Source organism: Eulemur rufifrons, chromosome 3 (assembly GCF_041146395.1).
Source record: "Eulemur rufifrons isolate Redbay chromosome 3, OSU_ERuf_1, whole genome shotgun sequence".
NCBI lineage: Eukaryota > Metazoa > Chordata > Mammalia > Primates > Lemuridae > Eulemur > Eulemur rufifrons.
Genome location: NC_090985.1, coordinates 45970391 through 45986985, shown reverse-complemented (window position 1 = coordinate 45986985; position 16595 = coordinate 45970391).

Below are 16595 nucleotides of genomic sequence, written 5' to 3'. Positions count from 1 at the left end.
TTAGGTTGTTTGAGCTAACAGAGGTTATAAAGTGACAGGGGCTTATTTTGTTTAACACACAAAGCATGTAATGAAAAAGTTGAAAGGGAAACCCATCAAGCTGATGTAGTAGACTGACGTGTTGACGTACCCAAACACATAAGCAATAAGAGATAACGTAAGAAAAAAGAAAACTTAGCAGACATGGATAGGTTCAAATCAAGGCAAACATCTTCAAGAACCAGAAATGGAACAGAAATAGGAATAGACTGTTGGGCCAGGGTAAAGACGCACTGTGCTCTCAAATGGCAGCAATGACCATACATTTGGCTTCTTCAAGGAACTGAGGGTGCTTTACAGGAGTCAGGAGTCCCTCCCACACCATTTAAAGTAAAAAGCTGGAAAAACTGCTGAAGATTACTGCCTGGGTCAAAGTACCCAGAACAGCCTTGTGAGTTGAATGAAACCATCTCACTGGCTTGGTAACCGTGTCTGTGTTCCCTTCAATGTCATCTTACTACATTCTATGCCGTGTAGCAGGTTGAATAATGTCCCCTCAAAATTCATGCCCACCCAGAACCTCAGAATGTGATCTTCTGTGGAAATAAGGTCTTTGCAGATGTAACTATTTAAAGATCTTGAGATGAAGTCATCCCAGATTTAGGGTGGGCCCTAAACCCAATGACTGTGGGATCCTCATAAAGGGAGGAGACCACATGAAGACAGAAACAGGCACTGGAGTGAAGGCATCAGGAGAGGAAGGCACGTAGGGGACTGCAGAGAGTAAGTGAGCACAGAAAGTGAGAGCAAGAGAGGGAGAGAGAGGTGAATGAGGACGTGAATGTGTGTGGGTGTGAGAGAAATAAAGCCCAAACTCAAACCCCCATCCAAAGACTTTTGCTCAAAATGAGCCTTCAAATATGAATTCATAGATACATTCAGAAAACTAGCATTAAGAAAAGCAGCCAACAATATCAACTATTGGGTCATAAACATATTCCAGATGCAATTAATTCTCCTGCAGTGTCTGACATAGACTTTACTTATTTATTTCATTAGCGTCTGTGGTTTCTCATTTATGACACCACAGGTATCCCACTTTATACCATAAATTCTTTGATATTTTACATTGACATAGTCTTTATTTTAGGATACTCAAAGAGATAAATTGAAGTTTCACATTCATAAAAAGGAAAAAAATTATGAAACACAAATAAGCAGAAATGAAAAAATAATAGATGGATATGAAAATATTTAATTTTATAGAATTTTATTAGCTGCCAAGAGAACAACGGTATAAGTATTTTCCCAAAACGTTTCTGTTCATGAGGAAATAGGTCCTAGGAAGACTTTTGCTCTATGAGCCACAAGGCCCTGGGCATTTGGTTTTTGGAAGATCCTTAGTGGAAAATCTGGTCCTTTGAGGAGCATGCTCACACTTACTGAAGACGGGAGAAGGAAAGGGCCAAAACAATCTTCTCTTCCATTTCCAGTTGCTTGAGCTGATTGCTCCATTTTAAATGCTAGGACTCAGGCCAAGCCGTGTTCGCCCCGACTCAACTCCTGTGTTGTGGACTGCAGTTGTCGTTTCTTTCTTTCTTTCTTTTTTTTTTTTTTTGAGACAGAGTCTTGCTCTGTCACCCTGGGTATAGTGCAGTGGCATCATCGCACCTCACTGCAACCTCAAACTCCTGGGCTCAAGCCATTCTCCTGCCTCAGCCTTCCAGAGTGCTAGGATTACAGGCATGAGCCAATGTGCCCGGCCAGTTGTCATTTCTTGAAATTAGCACAGGCTTTGGAGTCAGGACTGGGGCCAATGAAGTGCAGGTGGGCAGTGAAAGGGGAAGCAGGCAGAAATTACCATGACTCAGTGGTCTGGACCTGGACTAGGGCACACATTGAAATCTTGTGTAAAGAATTTTAGCCAGTCCACCTTTACCGGGCTCTGACCCTTCCCAGTCTAGGTCAGACTTATCGAAATTCTGACCAGGTTTGTTGTAAGTATCAAACGAGATAATCCAAGCACTACTTTGCAAACACTGAAGAGCTGTAGGAGTGTATAAATTGTACACTTAAAATGAAGAGCAAGTATTTTATCTCATCCAATGTGCTTAGCTTTGTTCCTGAATCTAGACATTTGTTGACTTAAAACATGAAAATAATTATAAAGTAGAATATTAATCCAAATTTTTTGGCTGTATCTGCTAACACCCTAATGTTGAGATTGACAATGAATAAAAGAGGAATAAAAAACTCACCATATTTTAGAAAGCAAAATAGTGATTGTTATTAAAAGCTGATATATTGGTTGGGTGCTCTATGCTAAGAATTATTCTAAGTAGCTTAAGAGTAGAATGGGCTTTGGAGTCAGATAGAGTGGGTTCAAATGTTGACTTTACTACATGTGGTGGCTGTGTGAACTGGGGTAGGTTCTTAACCTTTCCAGGCTTCATTCATCTCATTTAAAATGGAGATGATAATGGGCACATTATGAGGATTATATGTGACAATATATGGTGCTTACACTGTACCTGGCGAACTAATAAGCTCTTAATAAATTTTAGCAAATGCAGGAGCATTTGTTGCTTGCCTCCCCAGAATCCAGTTTCCTCTTTATCTTTTTTTAATTAATTTATTTTTGAGACTGAGTCTTGCTCTGTCACCCTAGGTAGAGTACAGTGGTGTCATAGTAGCTCACTGCACCCTCAAACTCCTTTCAAGTGATCCTCTTGCCTCAGCCTCCCAAGTAGCTGGGACTACAGGTGTGCATCACAACACCCAGCTCATTGTTCTATTTTTAGTAGAGACGGGGTCTTGCTCTTGCCCAGGCTGGTCCGGAACTCCTGACCTCAAGGGATCCTCCTGCCTGGGCCTCCAAAATGCTAGGATTACAGGTGTGAGCCAACGTGCCTGATCTTTATATTTTTTCAACATAACCTTGAATCTCTCAGCCATGTGGTTTGTATAAGGAAAACTCCACTGTCTGTGTTTTCAGGGATGGGCTCTGACTGGCCTAAACCAATCAGCTGGTTCTGCTAAATTCTTGGCCATAGATATTACATTAGGAATAGGCTGATGATCAATTTGAACCAATAAGGTAGAAGAAATTGCTGGGAGCTTTTTGTAGAGGAACTTTCTCCTTGCTCATGGGGCAAATGAGAAAGCACATAGCCCTGGTGATAATGACAGCCATATTGAGATTAAAAGGGCCATCTTTTGTGAAGTTAACATCATGCAAGGCTGACTGTAGAAATGGAAAGAAACTGTGTTATTGGTGAAATTATTGAGCAGCTGGATCAAGTAGCACCTGAAGCTTGACTATCTCTCTACTTCTCAGTTATATGAGCTAATTTATTTTATTGTTTAGGCTGTTTGAGTAGGGGTTTTCATGGAATTGTAACTGCAAGTATGCCAATACAAGTTATTATTACAACAGGTGTAATTGTTGATTCATTATTTCTGCAACAGGCAAATGCTGACTCATTCTAAAATGATGGCAATTACTGGCATTGTGAAAAATATTCACGTGACTAAATTAATTTTTCCTTTTTCATGTGAACACATGAGATTTGAAATTAGGCTAAAATTATATTTCTAAAATAATAAAATTGTTTTTTTTTTTTTTTTGAGACAGAGTCTCACTCTGTTGCCCAGGCTAGAGTGAGTGCCGTGGCGTCAGCCTAGCTCACAGCAACCTCAAACTCCTGAGCTCAAGCGATCCTCCTGTCTCAGCCTCCCGAGTAGCTGGGACTACAGAAATGCGCCACCATGCCCGGCTAATTTTTTTTTTTCTATATATATTTTTAGCTGTCCATATAATTTCTTTCTATTTTTAGTAGAGGTGGGGTCTCGCTCTTGCTCAGGCTGGTCTCGAACTCCTGAGCTCAAACGATCCGCCCACCTCGGCCTCCCAGAGTGCTAGGATTACAGGCGTGAGCCACCGCGCCCGGCCTAAAATAATAAAATTGAGCGTTAGTTACAATGCTTAGGAGATGGAGAAGAAACAAAATCAAACTACAAAGGTCAGATTCCTCCAGATAACCTTCAGAAACCATAATATCATATCGGCTATTTAGTAGTCACTTACTGTATTCAAAGGACTCTTCTAGGTGCTTTGTTTACATTTTCTTTAGTTCTTTCTTAGAATTATTTAATCTGAGAAAACAGAAGCTTAGAGAATGGTTTTAGGGCCTAGTACCTAAAACAATGTCCAGCATAAACTAAGCTCTCAGAAGTAATTGTTGCATATTAATTAACTGCCCAAATATATACAAAACTGGGCTTCAAACTCCTGTCTGCTTTCCTCCTGTCACTACACCAAATTGTTTCCATGCATCAAAAATCCCATCTTATTGTAACTAGAAGTTTGTCCACTGGTCTAATTTACTGGATTGAGATCTAAGGCAAGTAACTATCAATTGAGAAAGTTTAGGCTCTTCAGGGTCAGTTCCTAATTTGATACCATTGACCATTTTTTTCAGGAAGTAGACTTCTTAGATCATTGCCAAGAGCAAGAGAGATAAAATTTATAAACCCAGGTTGCTAAGCCCAACTAGTTTCCAGTCCTCAACGGAATTCTTTCTGCTACAAATTATATGCCTTCAGTTGACATCCAAACCTTGCTCCAAGGACTTTAAAAAGAGCTTAAAACCTGTATTCCAGACCTAAGATTGATTATTTGAAGTAAGACTTTGGAATTCTTGCTCAACGTTGAAATGCCTCTAAAAATATAATTATTTTTTCAATGTGTCTTAAATTTTTTTTAACAAAAATTATCTAGAATAAAAATATGTGATTTACAATGAGAAGTCAGTAAATGTTGCTAGTTAAAAATGCTGCTTTTTTAGCATCCATTAATAGTGAATTGCAAAATTTGGAAATATTTTATCATGCTCAGATTAGCCCACTTGGATCTCGTACAGAAAGTGATAGTCAAAAATGTTCAGTGTCTATGAAGAATGGCCTTATTTTCATCAAAGAAAAAAAAAGCGAAATGGCAGGTATCTAGTTGAATTTCATAGCCCTCTGTGCTTTCTTCTGAAGTTCTTTTGCTGCTGAGTATAAAATTCAAGGTCCAGGTTGTCTATGGTAAGTGTAAAACCTAGGCCCTCTGAAAGCATTGTGGCTGATATGGTCCTTAAGATTTCCCACTAGGGCTTACATGGTAAATCAATAAACAAGTTGGTATTATCAACAAGTGCATAATAAGCACTACTATTTATTAGGTACCTCCTAAGTGGTAGGCAAAGAGAGAAAAGTAGAATAATGAATTGGAATATGCATGTTTGTTGAAGTTTGGAGACTAGATTATTAGATGTCTTACCCTAACCAAGTTATTTAACTACTCAGTTTCCTCAGTTTTTCAGTGGAGAATTATTAGCATAAATATTGGTATAACCATCTTGGAGGTTGTTGTGAGGATTAAAAATACCACATTGCATATAATAAACCTCTGTGTATGAAAAGGTTTCAATACATACCGTGATTGTTACTGTCATTGAATTTGAAAGGCAGAGTGGCACAGCTGGGACTCAAACTCTGATATAAGATCTATCAAGAAGTCCTTTCAATCTGCTACCTTTCTTTTGTATGGTAGAGAAAATGAGCACTATGGGACTTGGGAATGGCTATACATGGCTTCATGGAAGGATTATTTGATCTGTGCCTTAAAGGATGAGTTAGGATTTTGGTAAATGAAAATAATCAGCATTTTACCTTCCATGCTCTTTAGAATCTTAGTAGCATAAGAAGTGAAAGCAAATAAGTTTCCACATTAATTTATTTACAATAATTCACTGGCAGAGTGAAGCTACCAATTAGTGATGTCTGTCATGTGGGCCAGAGGGAAACATTTTGACATCTCTGCCTTGCTTATCATCCTCTACAAGTCATTTTTCCCCCTTAATTTTTGGCCCTTGAAAGAATGTTTCCATTAAAGCCAGAATTTTGGATGTTGCAAGTCAAAAACCCACTTTATGCAATATGGCTTTACATAGATAGGTTTGAAGGGACAACTTGCATACCTTGTTTTAGTCAGGAACATGGTGGGTGATACTGAAAATTAAAACCGACTCTCAGGATCTGAGCTGTAGCAAAATTTGGCAGCACGTCATTGTCAAATCCCTGTTTACATACCTATACATACAGAGGTATCAAATTCAAGGGGGTATTAATGGCCATGATTGCCTTTCAAACAACCTCTTATCTGCACATGGTCTCCGTTTTGTTCTTCAAGAGATTTCACCCTGAAATTCTTCTCATGCTTAAAGAGCATGCTATTTAAAATGTCACAAAGTTATTGTAGAATAAAGCTAACCAGACAAGGGGCTGGAAGACATTTCATTTTTTTTTTTTTTTTTTTGAGAATTACCTTGTGCCAGGAACATTCTTTTTTTTTTTTTTTTTTTTTTATTTCAGCTTATTACGGGGGTACAAAAGTTCAGGTTACATACGTTGCCCATGTACCGCCTATCCCCCTGAGTCAGAGCTCCAAGCGTGCCCATTCCCCAGACAGTGCGCACTGCACTCATCATGTAGGTATACACCCATCCCCTCCCCCCAGGAACATTCTTTATATTTGTAATTTTGTTTAATGTTCTTGACAATCTTATAAGGCAAATACACTATTGTCGTTCTTTGTAAAATGTAAGTGATTTTGCTCAAGGTCATGTGTGAAGTAAGTGGTAGAACCAAATATTTTTGTTTGTTTGTTTGTTTGAGACAAAGTCTTGCTCTGTTGCCCAGGCTAGAATGCAGTGGTGTCATCACAGCTCATTGCATCCTCCAACTCCAGGGCTCGAGTGATTCTCCTACCTGAGCCTCCTCTGAATAGCTGGGACTACAGACGTGCACCACCATGCCTGGCTAAGTTTTCTATTTTTGTAGAGATGAGGTTTCACCATGTTGCTCAGGCTGGTCTTAAACTCCTGGGCTGAAGTGATCCTCCCACCTTAGCCTCCCGAGTCACTGGGATTATAGGCATGAGACACTCTATCTGGCAGAACCAAATCTTTCAGAGCTCAGAGCCTGTGCTCTTAATCACTATGGTGGTTCCACTGATAAATGAAGCAGAGGAAAAGAAAGAGGAAGGAGCTTGTGAAGAGGCCATAGGAAGAGCAGAAGATGGTGATATTATTATTAATTTTATAATTATTAATATATAATCTTGTTCTCTCCACCTGGAATACCTCATCCCTGGGACACCTTTTCCCCATGACACTTCTCTGCCTAGGAACTGCTATTTGTTCTTTAAGAATTTGACTCAGATGTCACCTCCTCTGAGGAAGCTTCCCATATCCTATCTCCCCAAACCTCCAACCCTCTGGAAACCCACAAAAATTGGCTCAGATTTCTATTATACCCCAAGTTATATTATAAAGTGTTCATTTTCATACCTCCTTCTTGTACTAAATTCAGAACTCCTCGAGGGCAAGGACTATGTCTAATTATTCCTTGTGGTTCCAGAGCTTAGCTCAGCTCATTGTAGGTGCTCAGGGAAAGTGAGATTGAGTAAATCAATCATCACACTTCGAGGACCCTCTGTCTTACCAGGTACCATGGTAAGAGATGTAAAGTTAAAAAGATCAGGCCATTGGCCCCTTAAAGTCCATAAACAAATTGAGGATGTGTTCCTATCTTTCAATTCTACATTATAGAAATCCAACACAAACCAGCTTAAAAGGAAAAAAAGAATGTGGGGAGGGGACAGAATTTATTTGTCCTAAGCAGGTTTCTTCTCTTAATAGTTTCAAGAATAGCTGAATAGAACCAAGTGTTTCCAACAATGTTATCCTCCAGATTAGGTCTCTTTCTATAACCTGCTCTTGGGGGGCTTCATCCTCAGGATTTTTTTTTTCCCATGTGAAAGCCCCTCACAGCTCCATGTTTACATCCAATTGTAGCAAAAATAGAGGTTTTTATGCCAATGGTCCTAGCAGTAGTCCTAGGAGTAATTCTCAATGCTTTTAATTGAGTCACCTGCCCTTCACTGAACCCATTATAGCAACTCTGAATCGGCCTACATCATATGCCTACCTCTGGATTTCGAAGTGGGGTTGACCCCATCCAAATCATATGGATTAAAACTGAGGGAAGGTTGTTCACCAGAGAAAAATCAAACTGCTATTACTAAAAGAGGGAGAAGATATTAGGCAAGCAAAAACCAACACATGTCCTCCGTAGAGGAGATGTCGTTTACATCAGTAATTATATGGTAAGGCTAGGAGTGATGCTTAAGTGCTTACAGCCAAAGGTTAGGTAGGAGAAATGGATCACTTCAAGGATAGCTGTCTACAAACACCTTCTAGGAGGAAGCCTATGAACTAGGCCTTTTGGAGAGATAGGATTATGGTAGATGAAGATGAGGAGGCCTTTCAGATACGTGGAAGGCGTGAACAAAGGCAGGGAGGTAAGGATCCTTTAGAAGTTTTCCCAGTTTGCTGGGAACTTTTGGGAATTAAGTCTGGAACTTTGGTTGGGGGCTAGATTTATACATAGTCTAATAAATGTTAATCCTTTATACAGATTTCTTCCATATATGATCTCAAAAAAAAGAGTAATTTTGGCAGGCACCAGGAATAGCATCATTCTTCCCATGTTACTAATTGGGCAAATGAGGCCTAGTGCAAGAGATGCCTGCTGAGAATTTATCCTCTTGTGTCCAGAGACAGAACAGCACAAGAAGTCCAATTTCCAATTTCTGCCCTCCAGTCCAGGACTGTTCCCCCCCCCCCCCCCCCCGCCCCGTCCACAGTAAAAATAAAATCTGGGGTTGGAAATTATCAGGACAGCAGCTGTGGCTCAGCCCCAGGGCCAGCCTCAGGACACCTTGGGAGGAAGCTGTGGGAACAACCATATAGGCAGAAAGAAAGTATTTGACTTGCGTAACGGGTAAGAGCAGAGACTCTGGAGTCAGGCCTGGTTTTGATTCTCAGTTTCATGAGTTAAGGTGTTACCTTGGGCAGATTATATAAATTCTCTAAGCCTTTGTTCCTTCATCTGTAAGCAAGGTAAAAAAAGAATCCTATCTTACAGGATGGTTCATGAGGTCTCAATGAGGTACTGCATATTAAGAACTTGACACTCTCTTTCTCATCCGGTTTCATCTCCTCTTCCTCGTCCAGTTTGGTCTCCTCTCATCTGGTCTCATCTCCTCTTTGTCATCCAGTATGGTCGGTCTCCTCTTCCTCATCCGGTCTGGTCTCCTCCAAGACATTCCATTTTGAATGGATCTTTTTCAGTCCTTTTCAAAATAGTTCTGTCATAATGTCTACTATTTGAAGAAAGTCCTGGGAGATATATAATAAACTGAGCATGTATAATGCTTGTTTGAAAATGATTGCTCTCACAATCTTTGAGATCTTTTACTTGAGTCATCAAATGTAAAAACTTTTGACAGCATCCATGAGCATGTCCCCATCTATGGGGACAAAAAATAACCCTTTCTCCAAAGATAATTGGTCCCAGAAAAGCAGCTCTGACAGCAAATCTACTTCAAAAGATACCAATATTTCATGGTGAATAGTTTAATCATTCAGTCAACAAAAGGTTTGATTGGAATGTTATCTTTAAACTGAAACCAAAAATTATGCAAATAAGGATACTTTCTCTTACATTTAATACAGTGAAGGTTATGAATCTCTATACTAATTAGAACCAAGAATGTACCAAGGGTTGACTGTTTTTATTTTCCTTTTTGCTATAATTTTTCTGGGAAAATTATATAGTAGTACCAAATACCATCCATCACCACATACTTGATTTTAGCAACTTGCTTATAAACAGGGGCATTTTTGCAAAAATATTCAAAGGTTGATCTATTTTTCCAAGAGCCTCTCTAAATTCTCTGATATTGGAATCATTTTCTCCCTCTCACCTTTAAAAAAATTAACAGCTTTATTAAGATATAACTCACATATCACACAATACACCTATTTAAAGTGTGCAATTCAATTGTTTATATACAGAGTTGTGCAACTGTTACCACAATTTCAGAACATATTTATTCCCCCCCAATAAATCTTGTACCCATTAACTATAATTTCCCAATTTCCCCCAAACCCTTTCCCCACTCACTCTGATCCTCAGCCCTAGGCAACCACTAGTCTGTATTCTGTCTCTGTAGATTTTCTTATCCTGGACATTTCATTTGAATGAAATCATGCAGTATGGTCTTTAGAGACTGGCTTCTTTCATTGAGCATAATGTTTTCAAGGTTCATCCATGTTGTAACATGTATCAGTGCTTCATTCTTTTTTGTTGTTGAATAATATTCTATTGTACGTATATACCACGTGTTTATGCATTCATCAATGGATGGGCATTTATGTTGTTTTCACCTCTTGGTTATTGTGAATAGTGCTTCCATCAATATGCATGTACAAATATTTGTTTGAATACTTGCTTTAAATTCTTTTCTGTATATACTTATGTGGAATTGCTGAGTCATATGGTAGCTCTATGTTTAACCTTTTAAGAAACTGCCAGACTGTCTTCCAAAGAAACTGTGCCATTTAACATTTCCACCTGGAGTCATTGTCTTTTGAAACAGCTATTCATTATCATGAATTTTTCTTCTTCAACTGACAACTTGTCTAACTGCCAGATCCTCATTTATAGATAGTTTTGCAAAGAACCTGAGCAGTTTTTCAACCTTTTTCATTCAATTTCATGAATTCTGGATCTTCATCAGAATTTGTCATTTCACTTTACAATAGATTTATTCTCTAGTGATAGATACTACATCCAGTGTGTATATTTCTTAAAACAACCCCATGAAGTATTATTAGATGCAATTTAAATGGGAGCAAACATAGGCTCAGAAAAATTAAATAATTACCTAGTAGATGGTTGAACCAGCAGTCAAACTATTATGAAGAATAGTTCTTTTTTTTTTTATAGGAAAAGTAATACATTTAGGGGTAGTGTTATCCAAAGGCACTAAAAACCTCTGAGCTCCTACTTAAGCTACCTCATTTACTCCTCCCAGGAACTCTAAGCTAATAGTATAGAAGCTAGCTTGTCTATGCTGCAAATAACAGAAAACGTGTACAAATGTAGCTTAAACCATTATGGTTTCTTTTTCTTACATAATACAAAGTCCTGGGGAAGGCAGTTATAAAGTTGTTTCCACAACTTAATATCATCAGAGCTTCTGAGTCTATTTCAATGTGACTCTATTGGCTTTTCCTTCACAGTTGCAATATGGCTGCAAAAACTCCAAGCATCATGCCCTCACCCTGTTATTCCCCAAGCAGGAAGGGAGGGAAGATGTTTCTTTCTTATGTGTTTCTTTCATTTTATTAGAGAGAAAATATTTTTTTTTACCAGAAAACCTTGCAGACATTCCCTTATGTTTCAGTGGCCATAGAGGAATTACATGCCTATTGCGAATTCCAAGAGAAGCTGAGAAAGTGAATGTCTGACAATTTCAGCCTCCCTATTGTGTGGGTGGCTCTACTGGCCTGGAAAAAGTGTGGAAGAATGGTTGGTGAGTCAGTAGTCTACCATGTGTGCTGCAGTTAGGAATTAATATCTCTAGTCTAAAGACCCCTGAATCTCAGAGATGCTAGGTGACAGCACATAGCTAGTTAGTGGTAAAGCGGAGAGCTGAGTCAGGTAGTTTGAATTCTAAAGTCCATGCTACAGCTCATGGTCTCAGAGATGACGTGTCCATTTGAGAAATTTAACTATAGGTGGATAACTATCTTATTTATCATATGAGTAAGAGAGAAGTAGTTGGTTGAAATACATTAACTTTCTAGAATATAAATCAAGATTATTCTGTTTGTGTGCCATGAAACAGGTTCTGAAGGTATTTGTCTTTTGATGAATTATGTATTTTTTGGCTTTATAAAAATTAAAATCTCTCTTCTCACACTGTTTTTCTAAAGTAGATTATTTTGGAAAAATGTAAACTAAGATTTTAGATAAACAGACAAATATATTTTCCTTGAAAAGCCATTTGCTTACCTGGCAGAGGAGCACAATCTCAGGTTAAGTCTGTTTCAAATCTTTTCTTCAAATACATAGTCATGATGTGAAAATTAAAGAGATAACACTAAGGGTTTTACAGGTCTTTTCTCATTTGACTCTCACAGCAACCTTATTGGATACCTGTTGATTTCCATTTTATCCTGGTAGAAACCAAGACATAAAGAGATTTAATAACTTGTCCAAGGGCACACAATGTAATAAATAGTAGAACTGAGATTTGAACCAAGTCTGATTCCAATGTCCATGTTCTTAATCACATTCTGTATCCTCAGTACATCATAATACTATTTGAACTTCATTTCTATTAATAACATTCCAAAAAGAGAAAAGAAGTCTAGTACTAGAATTGTGATTAATGAATAAATAACTTAGCATAAAATTTTTTGAGCTTGGATGAACTTTGTCTGATCCTAGTGATACCAATAAGGACCCTATTGTATTTAGAGAACTAAAGTTAACTTCAGAAGTATTTCTGTGTGATGTAGGAGTATGTTTTGATTTCAAAATCTTAAGTGCTATTCCTCTGAGGGGGGAGGGTACTGTGAATAACTTTAACGATGGAGAATCCCAAAGAAAAATGATATTTTATTTGAGAATGAATTTGTAGCTTCATGAAGAGACCTATTCAGAGAAGCTCTAACATCATATACCTTCAGGTGACTCACTGTGTACCTGTCTCCAAAGTCCTGTTTAGAACTACCTAATTCTGTCTGAGGGTGGGATGTGGAAACTGTTGGTAAGACTTGTCAAATGGTCAAGAATCTGCAATCCAGAGTAGACTCTCTCTGGCATCTGAGGTTTCAATGAGTTTACAGACATATCTGGCCTAGTTTATAGAGGAGGTGGCCTGTCTACTCTTCCACTCATGGGGACTGTGTCTATTTATTGGGAAGAATCCATTTATCCCAAGGCTCCTTTCTGCTTCACATCCTGTTCTGGGTAGCGCTATGTTGTCTTCAGCCCCAGAGCCTAGTCCAATGACAATCATGAGGTCAAGTATCTGTTTTATATCTTAGTCCCTATTTCCTCTTCATGTTGATGATGTGATCTTTTCCCCTTTACAAGCCCAGTGTTTTTAGGGCCTAGGGCTATTAAGTTAGGCAGGCCCACATCTGGAGTCCCTGACTGCTACTTTCTAGTTACATGATGTTGGGCAATTTACCCATTTTTCTAAAACTCAATTTCTTTGCCGGTGAAGGCAGAGGAATATAGGGTTACCCGAAGATCAAATGAAGTGATGTCTGTAAAGTATCCTAATTGAATATCTTCTTTACCAATGCTGGTTTCCCAGCCCATCCTCCTACCCAACAACTTAGCAATAAAAATCCCCTGTTTGGAAAGTTGCTGGTAAATGCAGCCATACTCATACTAAACTTCAATGGACTAAAAAAGCTTTAACGGTTTCTATTCCTTCGAACAGCTTTGACTGGCATTAAAGAAAGGATCTCTGCTGGTGGAACTGCAAATATCCTCAAGTTGATGAGGGGCAATATTGAGAGAGCATGGGGACCTTTATGGAATTCTAGAAATCATAATGTGGAAGCCAGCATTTCCTATTGAAAAATACTGAGAGAGAAAAAACTAATGTCTATTTTCTGAAAATTGTAGAAGGACTAGATGAACTTGAAGTGCCCTTCAAGAATTAGATGAACAAAATGCTCTTTGTTTCTTGTCTTTCTTATGTTATTTCTGTTGCAACTCAGATCAAGATTGGGGATTGGTGATTTTTTGATTTTGTGGCATATCGTGGGAACTCAATGAATATTAACAAATTCCCAGTGACCTGAGAATGCAGGACACCATAGTTACTCCTCAAGGAAACAGTTTGTATCTAAACAGTTTCTGATGTGCAGGAGAGTTAGATGTTGTAAAACCTCACAAAGGAGAAGCTGTGAAATTCAGGCTGTTTATCAAATAGTTTAATTTTCCAGGAAGACAGAAAAGAATAAACCAACATGATGAAGGCCTTCTGTTCGGCTTTGTAACATAGAACATAAAACATTTACCTTGAAAAATTGTTGAATGGGTCCACAATTCACCTAAAAATATGCTGCCTTTCTGAGTATGTTATGGGAACATTTTTTTGGACTCCTGTTTGGAAATTGCTCATTTAAAAAACTTCATGATTCGTGATTCATGTCACAATGTCTCTTTGGAGTTAAGCAGGCAAGGTCAACAAACTTGATTTGAAGAGGTAGTTTATGAAGAAAATCCACAGCGCAGACTTTGAACTTGTCTTAGGTTGATTCCCTGGAAACATACTCTGAGGTGGAGCTCTGTGTACATGAGTTTTATCAGGGGGATATGCTTGGGTCAACAGGTGCAAAGATGTGGGGGAAGTAGAATTGGACAGGGGGAGAAGTTTACCCGGGATGCGGTTGGAACAGAGACCTCAGAAGATACCATGAGAACTTCTTTGTAGTCTTCCCAATTGAGGCAAGGTGAATGGACCTTGGTACCTTTTATCAAAGGGGCCTAACCTGGAGTGAGACACCTCCCTTCATTGAGGGAGCTCCCTTTGTGGAGGGAAATTCTGAGCGAGATCAGTTGTGAGTCCTCAGCAGTCAACAGTTTGGTCAGCTACCGCGGTGTCCAGTACAGGAGTCATACGGACCTGGGTTAGAATCCAGCGGCCCCATGCCTTGGTGGTTGTGGGAATTTGGGGAAGTCAATTAAATCACTGAGACTACCTCATTGCGTTTTGAAAGTTCAATGAGCTTTTCTGCTTTGTAAAGTGCCCAGTGTACAGGTGATGCTCAACAAATGTTAGCATTATATGGTGCTCTGTAAAAGTTATTAGTTGATCTCTTTCTCCTGAGCTCTATATTCATATATCTAATTGCTAACTGACTTCTTATATCTGAGTGTTCCATAGTTTCTTCACATTCCACTCTCCTACATTCAGCCCCTATTTACTCCATCCTCAGGCTATAGCCTGAGAAAATGAGGGTAAATGATAAGGAGAAATAGCCATAAGAACAGGGGCAAGAATGAGAGAGAGAGAGAGAGAGAGAGAATGAGAGAGAAAATTTTTGATTACCTGGAGACCTTGAAGCCAGATCCTCCCCAGGAGTTTGCAGTAATATGAACCAATTCTTTTTTTGATTAAACTAGTTTTAACTGGGTCTATGTTACTTGTAATCAAGAATCTTGACCAATGTTTCATTTTCAGGTTTTGTCCTCCTTGCCTGAATGAAACTAATCTTTTTAGCCTGCTCTTTTATTAGGAAGTTCCTTGTAATGCCAACTACCTCAGTTTTGTGAGACCCTCAAGGTAGACTTGTAAAGGAGTACAAGGCTTCCAAATTAAACACTTCTACCCTGCTCCACACTCCTAGCCTACGTCAGAGAGAAACCTGGAGTGCTGACAGCAGAAATCACTCCTTGCCAGCCTCAGGGCTTTTGATTTGTTAATTTAGAGTCCGTGGTAGACTCCGTGTAACTTTGCACTATCCTTGGACACTGCTGAAAATTAGCAGGCATTTTATTGAACAAAAAAAGAAGCCAGGGATGATGTTGGATATCTTTACTTCTTTGTGAAAAATAAAATATTCAATCCTCTAAAGCTTCTTAAAGAAGTTTTATGGCATTTTGTTGCATATTAATAATCTCATTACAAATAATTTTTAATTACTCAATAAAACGTAAGTCAGACTACTACTTGATAAATATTTTGAAATCTTCTAGTTTATGTATATTTATGAAAGTGTTAAGACTGAATTATTTCAAATGACTGTGTAAAGTAGATTCCATTAATTCAGAAAGTTTCCTTGTACTCTTGCTTCACAGTGGCTAAGTTTTACCATTTGTGACTTAATAATTTGTACTGATTTGAACTTCTTGAGGACAGAAATTTTATGTACTTAACTTACTTTGAAGAGAATCCAGAATAATTCCCAGATTGCTTTCTCCCTGGAACTTTTGTATTAGTTGCCTGTACACACACCAATCGTTTTTTTACTTAGCATACACTTTCTTGTATTTTAACTTTTTTTTAATTTGAAGAGAATATGCAAAATTAATGATAGGCAAAAAATACAAAAAACTTCTTTCTTACGAAGTTCTTTTGCTTCCTATTTTTAATTTGTACATATACTTTTATTCTATATTTTCTGTTAATATTCTGCTATTTTAAATAGCCAATTGCAACATTTTACTAATCTTCCTAATTTAATTTTCCAATTTTAGATTCTAAACTTAATTTTTCAATTATTGTCATATACGGCCATCTCTCTGTATCCATGGGTTCCACATCCATGGTGTCAAACAATTGAGAGTTGAAAGTATTCAGAAAAAAAATGCGTTTGTACTGAACACGGACAGACGGTTTTTCCTTGTCATTATTCCCCGAACAATATGGTAGAGCAACTATTTAGATAGCATTTACGTTGCATCAGGTATTATAAGTAATCTGGACATGATTTAATGTATATAGGAGGATGTGCATATGTTATATACAAACACTATGTCATTTTATATCAGGGTAGCTGTCGGAGGTCCTGGAACCAATCCTCAAAGGTTATTGAAGGATGACTGTATATATATACATATACATATGTGTGTCTGTAGACATATGTACATATGTCTGTATGCACAGATGCACACATAAACACACTGAATCC